Here is a 12,107-nt window from a genome sequence, read left to right as displayed (position 1 = left end):
TATACAGGTGACGCGATATTTTATGTTATTTTCGCAACACAAGTTTAATTTTATACCACTGTTCCCTGATTGCCGATATCGAAATTAGAAACTATCAAACATTTAAATAAATAATGAGAGTAATTTGAATATTAGAAAGTTAAGTGCTTTTAAACGCTTTGGTTAAACTTAAACGGATTTTTTCTTAAATACGAAATACAAAATCCCAAATTGTTGTCTTACCTCAAATCCAACTATCTTCACACTAGTAATATTTTCCATTATTAAGACGTTAAATAAAATATAAAACTTAACAGAGGCATACAGAATGAAGTTGAGGACAAGAGCTAAGTTTCCCGCTCACCTTGTTAAAATTTATAACATTATCAAGTGCCAATAAATCTTTGAAACACTTTTTGATGACAGTTTCTTCGTGAATCGATCTTTAATGGGGTACAATTTTTTCGATAATATTTTAACCTGAGTTTCAACTTTAGGACAGAAAACATGTTACGAGGTAAATATGTCTCGAATTTCAACAGAATAATCAATATCTTTTATGTATCGAAACATTTGATAATCATAATATCGTAGCTTTCTTTACTTTTATTATAGTGTTCATAAGTCAGCCGTTGCGGTAATTGCTACTCAGCGGATGATGATATATTTATTTAAAATAAACTACAGAAAAAATAATAATAGGTTCAAAATCAAACTTTTTCAGATACGGAAAATTCAAAGAATAACTATTGCTCCCCGGTAATCGATCAATTTCGAGTTTTTATTATTGCTGTTTGTCATTCTACAAGCAGTTACTGCATTGATTATTTTAAAATGTTTATTGTGCGCAATTTATTTTGACCTTTTGAAGTATCAAATATATATTTATCTGCTCTCACATTGGCAGTTGAGTGTTTTGAAATAGAATCAGCATTTAATTCATAACGCTAAGAAAAAAAAGAGGAGCACCCTTAACATTTTAAGTTGCAACTATCTTAATATTTTATTGGGTTTTAATAAAGTGATCAACCACCACTTAAGTGAACTCATTATCTTCCAAATCACGCAGTTGAAAAAAGCTATCCTATCTCTTATGTCTGGAAATAAATTGCAATAGACATGACTCTAAAATTAAAAAATAAAGTGTTTAAAACAAGTAAATCACGAAAAATGGATCTAAGTATTTTTAAGTATACTTTACGTTTATTCCAGCCTTCACCTCAAGCAGAAAATATGAAATCTCAACTTGACATAGTTGGGCAACCGTCAGCCCACCTCACTTTTTATGGTCGAAATTTCGTAGCGGATTTAAGGTCGGTCAACCATCGACCGACCCAATTTGTCTGATTCCAACCGACCTTCAACGGTATTTGTGCCTACTCCAAAAGATGGCCGGCCAGACTTGACATTAAGTCGTATTTTCGACCTTAAAATGAATACAAATAGGCCTATTTTAAACACTAACTAAGTCATTTGTGCTACAGGGGTAGAAGATACCATTGATTCAACTTAATCTCTCAAAACCTTACTGTAAATGTTTAAGGACAGAAATATACGGTTCTCAGATTAAACTTTAGTTTCCATAACTATACCTCACGGAGAGTGGCACAGAGTACTTGCGAATTTGTTTGGTAACCTTTCATTCACTCCTTTCAGACAGATATACAGGTACAAAGTAAACCCGGCTGTTCAGGCGGTGGGAGGTAAATCGCGTCGAGGCATACTGAAAACTGTTTTGTTGCATAAAATATTATTTTGCCAAAGGAGACTAAAAGTTAACCCCCGCACAATTCCCGCTTCCATCGCTACCAGGATTATTTGGAATTGTCTACATAGATATTTTAAAATTGGATAATCCCGGCCTCACTTACACCAGAGACCAAATAACCAATAAATGTAAAGAGCCTTTCTCTTTGGATGTGAAGCTTTTTGAGGCGCATTTAAAATTAAATTTAAGACATTTTTGGGTACGCTAAAAAATAATTCTGCACAAACATTAAGCTTGACAACGTTCTTTTTAACGAATTTCTTTTTTCTTCATTTTTTAAACTTGTTATGGCCCTCCTCTTCCCAAACAATTCTACCCGGTCCTCCGTTTTTGAAAAAGATCCTATTAAGCTTGACAACGTTCTTTTTAACCTATTTCTTTTTTCTTCATTTTTTAAACTTGTTATGGCCCTCCTCTTCCCAAACAATTCTACCCGGTCCTCCGTTTTTGAAAAAGATCCTATTAAGCTTGACAACGTTCTTTTTAACCTATTTCTTTTTTCTTCATTTTTTAAACTTGTTATGGCCCTCCTCTTCCCAAACAATTCTACCCGGTCCTCCGTTTTTGAAAAAGATCCTATTAAGCTTGACAACGTTCTTTTTAACCTATTTCTTTTTTCTTCATTTTTTAAACTTGTTATGGCCCTCCTCTTCCCAAACAATTCTACCCGGTCCTCCGTTTTTGAAAAAGATCCTATTAAGCTTGACAACGTTCTTTTTAACCTATTTCTTTTTTCTTCATTTTTTAAACTTGTTATGGCCCTCCTCTTCCCAAACAATTCTACCCGGTCCTCCGTTTTTGAAAAAGATCCTATTAAGCTTGACAACGTTCTTTTTAACCTATTTCTTTTTTCTTCATTTTTTAAACTTGTTATGGCCCTCCTCTTCCCAAACAATTCTACCCGGTCCTCCGTTTTTGAAAAAGATCCTATTAAGCTTGACAACGTTCTTTTTAACGTATTTCTTTTTTCTTCATTTTTTAAACTTGTTATGGCCCTTTTCTTCCCAAACAATTCTACCCGGTCCTCCGTTTTTGAAAAAGATCCTATTAAAAGGAAATAACTCCGCTCCAGCACTCGGAACCGAGGGGCTAACCACTCTTAAAAAGTCTGTACACCGGATTACGCTTAGATTAGCACTGCCAAATGCAGGGACTTCTAAGATTACGTGTAGTCCCATTAGTACAGTCAAAGGTACGGCTCTTTACACCGATTACGCGGAGTGATCAGCCCCTCGCTCGGAACGTCTTCGCGAAAAAAGTTGTCCATCGCAGAAATTAGACAAATATCGTACCAAATTTTTTTACCGCCAAGACAACAGACTTGTAAATATCGTACCAAATGTTTTTACCGCCAAAACAACAGACTTTCAAATATCCTTAAAAAAGCGGGTACAGTTCCTCCGAAACTTTGGATTTAAAAAACAAAACAACTGTTGTTAATTTAAACCATTTTAGACCTCTCATTACTTTTGTTCATCCATTTCATTGAGAAAATAGCCAAAAATCATTAATCCGGAAATTATACGAGTGTTTTTAAATGAGAGCTTGAAACCACTCGAGGAGAAAAATTTGATAAATAATTATTTAAAGAAGCTTTCGGCTTCATCGTGTGGCATTTGAATTTGACGGTTGACGTGTAATATAAATGAAGGTCAAAAATATGGTGTATCAATCAAGTATGAAAAGTCAAGGCCTTTACGGCGTAGTTGACGTTTTTCAATTATAACAGAACTCGGTGAAAGTGGCTGATATTGCACAATATCAAAAGTAATAAAATAATAAAAGTACGACCCTTCCTAAGGTTTTTATGATAATTTTCTTTCAACGCATTTGATCCAAAAAATAGATCGTTAATAATTTTTGCTCATTATCAAAATAATGTGATAACGTTACTTAAAATAATTATCAAAAGGTTTTCAGTATTATTCGTAAAATCGTTAGTCTCCTCACATACAATATATGGGTGTTCCTACTAAAAGCGGATAGGTTTTTTTAATGGTTATGATATTTAAGATTGCTCTATAAAATTTTATTGATCGGTGTTAATATAAGTTACTATAGGAATTAATATTTATCCTGGAACTTTATCAGAAAGTGTCTAGTGAAATTTTAAAGGATATTAAAGGGAAAATAAATGATATTTAGCGATCGTGAAAGCAATTTTTTAACTCTAACATCAAACTTCTTGATAAAAGGAAAACATCAAAATGGAATCTATTTGAAATATTGGAAGAGGTAGATATTTTATCTACATGTTTAAGACAAATAATAAAACAATTTTATCATCTAGAACAGCAAAGCATCTGAATATCCAATTTTTTTAATTAAATACAAATTGCGTCAGTTGTAGATTCTTAGTTAACAGTAATCCAATTATAAATGATAAATATTAAAGTCAAAAAACTATTGCAATATTTCAATCCTGAAAGTGTGTTTAGGTAAAAAGGACTCGTGATTCATTCGTAATATAAGTATTACGTGAACGCTTCCAAACCAAGCTTTTTTGGTACATAATTGGAAAACGTACCGTACTGCATGCAAATGACAAATAATATTACGCAACACGTCAAAAGTAATGGTACTGGCGGTTAAGCAACATATGCGTCCGTTGTTGTGAACTCCCATAACATAGATGTAGAACACGTATGTGGAAAGGATTCATAACAGTGTCGGCTTTCGTTTTCTGCAGGTACGTATTTCCGTGTTCTTATTAAAAGTGGATTTAGCTGTCTCCGATAATCGGATAAGTTGCTTAAATTAGGTGGTTTTCTCTCGTTTTTCCTTAAACATATCATTAGATGTTGAACTCGTTAAAAACGACGAAATGAGTTAGAAATGCGTGGATATTTATTTGGAAATATTTATTTAAAAAAAATGGCGTTTAATTTCTCTAGAGAGTATCAGGACACTGCACGCATTGTAACCACCTGAATTAATGGCTTTAAAAGTCACTAGATGACTTAGGCCTAAGGTGGTGCCTTTGGCATTAGCCTAGCTGTTTATTATTATTTTTAATATTATTATTGCAGGTTCTTTAAAATAAAACGACTTGAGTGTATTTTTCAAAACCTGTAAATGTTTTTTCAATGGAAAAGCCTGTTTACTCGGAGTTCAATTTCTTAAAATTGTAATACGAGCAATATGGATCAAATTGAACTTGATCCGTAGGTGGAAATTTGGAAGTTTCCAAACACCTTGGCTTGGTGAAGTGAATACAAAAACGAGTAGAGGTCATCAAAATTGTAATAAAGCTAATAATACTTTTTTCGCCAGCTTTATAAACATTTCTTTTAATTTACAAAAATGACACCACAGCTCTATATTTTACAAGATAGATTAAAAAGATTATTTCTCGGGAAGGTACTTTACCTAAACATGCATGTTTTACTACTATATGAATTAGATGTAAAAATATATCCCCGATAACAACATTTTTTAATAATATTTTACCATAAGGAATCTATAAATCTTATAATTGTTTTTATTAAAGTCTAGATTCCTAAAATGAATATTTTATGGATTATTGGAGTGGCTGCGAATTTCATTGTCGCAAACTCTGAAACGTTTAACCTTACCGAATTGGCGGAGAAGTCAATAAAACCATTTTGTGGTAAGTTGAAATACTGATACACGCTTATTCTTTAACGTTTATTTTCAGTTAATTAATTAATAAAAAATGAACCACCCACCAGTACGGGGCATATAACAATGGATCACATAAAACTATGAGCACGAAAAAAAATGAATTTCTTTCAATCTGGTAGCCATGATAAGTCGATTGCGATAATGCCATATTAATCTCGGTTCAACTCCGAGGGGTCGGACATTTGGCCAAATCCCGTACAAAATTTGGAAAAAAAATCCACAAATCCACAATAAAAAAATCCTGGATTTTTAAAAAATCCAAAATCCCGTACACAAAACAGGCAAATGTCCGACCCCTCGTTCAACTCTGTGCCATGAAAACATCTGATGTAAAAATAATGGCCTTGCAAATGTATGCTATGTTCTACAACGTTTTGATTAGAAATAAAGGCTAAGCTCACGCAAAAATAGACAAAAACTTTAAAATAAAGCTGTCACTTGATGTTAAGAACAACATTTTATAATTAAATACGTATTAGTTTTAATTTATTAAAATATCTAAAAATACAACAGCAACTTTTAATAATTTTCAAATTCCTAGGACCAATTTCAAATTTAATATATTAGTATCAGCTATCTTTTATTTTCATAAATAAAATAATATTTTCTTTTGATCTTGTACAAAAGTTAAATTGGATATGACATTTGAGTTCAAAGTTTATGAAAAGTGGCAAACTTAAAATAGTGAGAAACCAAGCTATTATATTTTCGTAAATTCCTGGTTTTTTGGTGAATTAGGTCTTGGGCCAGGGCTTTTAAGTCTTAAAAGGTTGTACCAGGGTTGATAGATTACCCAATGGCATCGCACTCTTGAAAACGTATCCTGTCCAAATGGTGCCCAATATCTCGTATGAATTAGGTGCTCCATACAAAAATTTAACACTCTTATATTTTCTATATTTTACATATTTGATTTATTTGCGTTTTTGAAGTCGATTTAACCGGGTTCCGGTTGCACATTTCCGGATATTATACAATCAACAATTAGACATTAAAAAATTATATTATTCTTACATACTTAAATAACTTGTCTTTCATTCAAGCTATTGGTGATGGCATTCAAATAAATAAAAACGAAAATTACTCTATAAATAAGCTAATTTTAATGAAAATCAAGTTTGTTAGGAACAAATTAAAATAAGCAATTTTTTTGTTTCAAATAAAACATTTAGAAACCCTATAAAGTCATTGAATTTACATACATATCTTATATCCCAGCTCGGGCTACAGTACTCCCACTGTCTTTGGCGGTGTGTACTGGTATGTCCGTAATTAAAGCTTTGTAGAAAGAAGTAGTTAAATACATTTCAATATAATATTGGTTTTTATTAATAAATCAAAACAGGTAATGATACTGCCATAGAAACGTTGAAGAGTTGTTCAGTCAAGTACAATAGTTTCCAAAACGGGCTTTACAAATGTGGCAAATCAAACGACTACCAAGAGATAGCCAACAATGCATGCAATTCTGTACAACAGGTATTGTATAAAAAAACACTTTTCACAGACGATTATTAGCGTAATAACTTAAAAAAATAATTATATATTGAACGACTTTATTTAACTGCATTAACTATCCTTATATCTACACAAATAATTTTCCAGGAATCAGAATCTTTTAGTACCATAAAAGAGTTTCCAGAATTTCTGGCATATCAAAATACCCACAGAAAAGGAAAATGGCATCGTTTTATATGTTCAAACTATTTTTTTCACCATAAATAGGCCTTTCTATAGAGTAACATTGGCCTAATTGTTTGGATGTATCGGGCGGGTCACTCATGACGTAGAAGTGACGTTTCACTATGATAGCCAATAGACGGTAGCATCTAGGAGCAACAAACACAAGGAGAACGCAGCTATAGCCTTTAAATACGCTAACGAAGGGTTGTGAACGAATTTCATTGGACTAGCGTCACGAGCCTTTACGTTGAACGTTTAACGGGCGGGAGGGAAGACAGTTTCCGAATCCACGACTTTTGACGGGTTGCATTCTCCTTGTGTGGGGTGTTGTGTTTGTTGCTCCTAGGTAGCATCTAGGAGCAACAAACACAACACCCCACACAAGGAGACCGCAACCCGTCAAAAGTCGTGTATTTTCTCGCGTACATTTTTCATTGGTTAGACGCTTTAGCGCCTGCTGCCGTCGGAAAGGGAAAATTTGGAAATTGTCTTCCCCCTCGCCCGTAAAACGTTCAGCGTGAAGGCTCGTGACGCTCGTCCAATGAAATTCGTACACAACCCTTCGTTAGCGTGTTTAAAGGCTAGCTGCGTTCTCCTTGTGTTTGTTGCTCCTAGGTAGCATAAACTCAATTTATATCTTATTCAACTTTTTAAAACGTTCCACGCGCGTCTTGTTATTTTAACGCAAATGGGCACGAGCAATTTCACGCGTGCTCCATGAAAAAAAAATACGCCAGCCTTTAACGCGAAAATATTAAAGATCGCTTGGAACATTTGAACAAGTTGAACAAGACACGAATTAAAATTCAACGAATCGCCCTTTTTATAAAGACTGCTACGTATCTCGTGATGACAGCGATACATTTAAGTTCGGCAAGCGTAATGACTTTATAGAAAGCTTATTAGTTGAATTTGTGTTATGTTTCTTAGATTTTTAAATTTTTTAGGACTAAATTGCACACACGGATAACACTTAATTATCTCTTAACCATGACAGCTGCATTAACGTTTAGATCAAGTTCATAATTAGATTAGTATAAGCATAATTTGAATTCTTTAAGATAAAATAAAGTCAAGATCAAAAAACGACTTGATATCGATAATAAAACGCAGCATAAGTTACCTAGATTCATTAAAAAAACGTATTGTTAAATTAGCTCATTAAACTTCAAAAAAGGCTAAAAATAATATATTTTCAGATAAGATTGAGGCCTTAACATTTATAATTTACTGCAAGGTAGACTAATGAAATCTACTATTATTTTAGATCAAGACAAGAATAATTATATTTTACTTTAATGTAGGCTAAAACGTATTTTTAATGCACCTTTAAATAAGTCTCATTATTTTAGCAATTATAAAATTAACGAAGTATCTTGATTTCCAATTGTTTAAGACTTTTTTGGTTGGCATATAAATTTATGAACCTGAAATTTTGAGTCTTATATTAGGCTATTGCGTGCTTTAATAAGATATATTATAAAGATGAATATGAGATTGAGAAAGTTAAAAAAAAATACTTATTTTAGTTTATTTTGTTGGCGCGTGTTTAAATCTTGTTCATATCTACATTCTACAATTGGAATTAGCCTTCTTTAAGGTCGGAATTTAGCATGACCATGAATCTATTTAACCCATGAATATCCAACGCTATCATTAGCCACGGTATACTCTGAGGGAACGTGGGGCGGAGCCTATTTTCGCGCCATACGAGTGATTTACTCTTTAAGCCAATAAGAACGAATTCGGAAATGATGTCATTTTAGCGCCAGATAGTTTACGAGAGCTCGGAGAGCAGAATAGCCGCGAAATGACTTCTCAGGTACGGTTCACGTTATTTTGTTCAAAATAAGCTTTACAGTTATAATTCTTTCTAGTATAAAAATATAAATTAAAAAGGAATGTTACTCCGATATTTTGAAAGCAATCTTACGCTATCGAGTGTCTGTGAGATTTATAACAATTTAAACATAAAATCTATCTCTGAAAAGCTAAGCCTCGGTGAAACTTTGGAAGAAAATCTGAGTCAATTTTTGCCATATTATTATTAAATAATAAATGCTCTGTTATCATTTTATTCTAATAAAATCTATTCTAATAATAATATGAAATAGATCTATTTATTTAAATAGATTAATGATAAGTACTGCAAAAAGGAAACATAACCATAGCGCGTCATTTTAGGAACTAACGCTTCGACTGCTTATAAATAACAGCTGACACAGCTGAGTTCTACTTCGACTCCGTCGCTATAAATTGGCTCCGCCCCACGCGTCGCCAGAGGTTACCTAGGCTATTCCAGTTGAATATTCATGGGTTAAATAGATTCATGGCATGACTTAAGGTTGAAAAAACAAAGATGCATATGGATGGAAGTTACTGTGGCTGCTTAAAACTTATCTTCATAAAGTTCAGCTTCGATTTTAATAAGGGCTTTTTTGGTGTTGTGAGGCTTTTTCTTGTAGGCAATAATTAACTATTGCCAACCTTAAGGACACCCCATGGCCAAGCCTACATTACCCAATGCGTTACCAGGGAGATTAGCAAGACTAACTGTTGTCTAGGGTATGAGCTTAAATTTAATACTAAGGGTTGCCATTAATTGAATTAGTAAACGAGAACTTTAATAACACATTGAAACCAATAACAGTCATGCAAAATACTAGCCACAAATAATACTAACACATTGAAAACATTAATCAAACATTAAGAGATCTTAAACATTTCACTCCCTTTTCACCCCTTGCGAACGGCTGGTTTACGGGATAATTGCCACCGTTAACTAGTTGTTAAGCATACTTAAGTTTTCGAGTCCAGGGCTGGATCAAGTGATTTCGGCTCTCCTCGGCTTGACGGTCGCGTTCTCACGCACAGTTTGCGCCACACACTTTGGCACACATTTGGTGACTCAGTCGCGCTTCTACGGTCGGTTACTTAAGGCTACCATACCGCGGTTTTCACTCACGGCCACGACCCTTTTTCATTTCCGAACTAAAGCTCAGAAAAGGAGCTTCGGGGCGAGAACAAGTTACAACTGTTAAGTCCGTCACACTTTTTAATTATCTTCCGGGAACTTAAAGCTTTCGCTCACCGGCCAGCCGTCTCTTCCTTTCTTAAAAACCAGAGTCCGTGCTTTTTATTAAAACCCTGTTCACGTGATCCATGAGGTCATTTTCAAAGGCCCCAATCGGTGACCTCCTTTTTAAAAACGTTCGATGGATTCATCCATTCAGGGGCATAGGCGTCATGACGCTAATTATCATATCCGTACCAACCGTCGGAACATCTCAAAGGGGCACTCGTATCGTTCACCATATATCAAAACTTAAAATAACGTCAAACCCTGGTGCCACCAAGACACCAGGCATAAATCACATCTTAAAATAGTGTTTCACAACAAAACAGATACAATGGAGAATTTCTCCGAACTGGGTAATGGCAACCCCAATATGGCACTCTGCAATAAAAGTTAGGGAGGGGGAGTGGGTTAATTGATTTTGAATCTATCGGAAGAATCGCGACTGAGGGAAAATACTTGCTATGCCGAAAGGCGAGAGAATAGAAGCGAGATAGTAACGCAGGGGGAACTAAGGCTGCCTTTGGCCACAAGGCTTCCCGGGAACTCCCTACCAGTGGCTCGTTCTCTTTTCTTTAAAAGCACATGCGGACCACTTTGAAGTGAGAGCTAGAAAAAAGCTTCTTACGACCCCCCGGCTGCCCACGGCCAGCGTCAACAATCGGGGTGCCATAAAACTGACTTCTAGGAAACTATGTCGAGGAAACTATGTCGAGGATTCACTAACGCGAGAAAGTTAAAAGGGGAAAAATAAATCGTAAGAATAACCCCACCCTATCGGATATGGAATGTAAGCCTTCAAAAATATCTATTAAAAATATCTATTTCCCAGATTCTTCGGTAGGTCTTCAAATATGTCGTTACAGTGTAAACAGAAATGTTTTCCTTAAAACGAATTTAAAATGTTCCCAACTGATAAAGTGTCTGAGCATTATATACCTTTAGTTCTACATATCTTTTGTCTTGGTATAAATGATATTTCTTACGCCCAATATCAAAGAAAGAAACGCTGTTATTTTGAACAGAGTTGTCTAATTTGCTGTGCCGTCTGATATAGTCTTCTATTTTTGTTGAAAAGAAATACGATAGGAGGTCGTTATTTAAAGATATTGTGTCTATTAAAATAATGGCCCAGATAATTAATGAGGTGTGTAATTTAAACTAATTTATCATCGCTGATCTAGAATCTAAGTGAACGTATATTTAGATAAAATAATAAAATGAAGAGTCTAGATACTTCACGATTAAAATTTAAAATAAAAATTATTTAAAATGGCAAGCTTTCGGACCGTGATACCTTTTCATTTGATTTGTAATTCTTGGCTTGAAAAGAGACCACGGTCCGAAAGCTCGCCCTTTTAAATATTATTTTTAATAAATTTTAGTCAAGAAGTATCTAGACTCTTTATTTTAATATTTTATCTAAATTCTAACGCCATGACTCATAAAATATTTCAAATAAAAGAACGTATTGAAGACAGGCGGCGTTCTTGATAAGGCTCAGTCTTACGCTATAGAGTTAAAAACCAAATATTTCAGACTATTTGTTTCTAAATGTAAACATTTTCCTGGGCTTAAATGCGTTCTTACACATCCATATTTGATAATATCTTTTAAAACACTTAAAGTTTTCATTAGCAGAAGTTTCAAATATATCTGATGAGACAAGTTGTCATATCTTTCTCATATATTGTTATTATCTTGGAACATGTACCTTCATTGGCACCAGCTGATATGAAAGAAAGCACAGTGAGAGGCGCAATTTATCAAACAGCGAGTTTTTAAAAGTATTACACGGGCAAAATTATTTATTTTTAATTATATATTTCCATGGTGTACATTTTTGCGGTTTGGCGGGGTATTAACGCGATAAAATCTGCCTCGAGCTTGCGAAGGTACTAGTTTCAGTTTCTTGGCAAAGATCTCTTGAAATATATTAATTTTAAATTTTGCGAT

This window comes from Leiobunum rupestre, chromosome 6 (assembly GCF_980474605.1).
Source record: "Leiobunum rupestre chromosome 6, qqLeiRupe1.1.hap1, whole genome shotgun sequence".
In the NCBI taxonomy this organism is placed as follows: Eukaryota; Metazoa; Arthropoda; class Arachnida; order Opiliones; family Sclerosomatidae; genus Leiobunum; species Leiobunum rupestre.
This window is presented reverse-complemented; position numbering follows the sequence as displayed.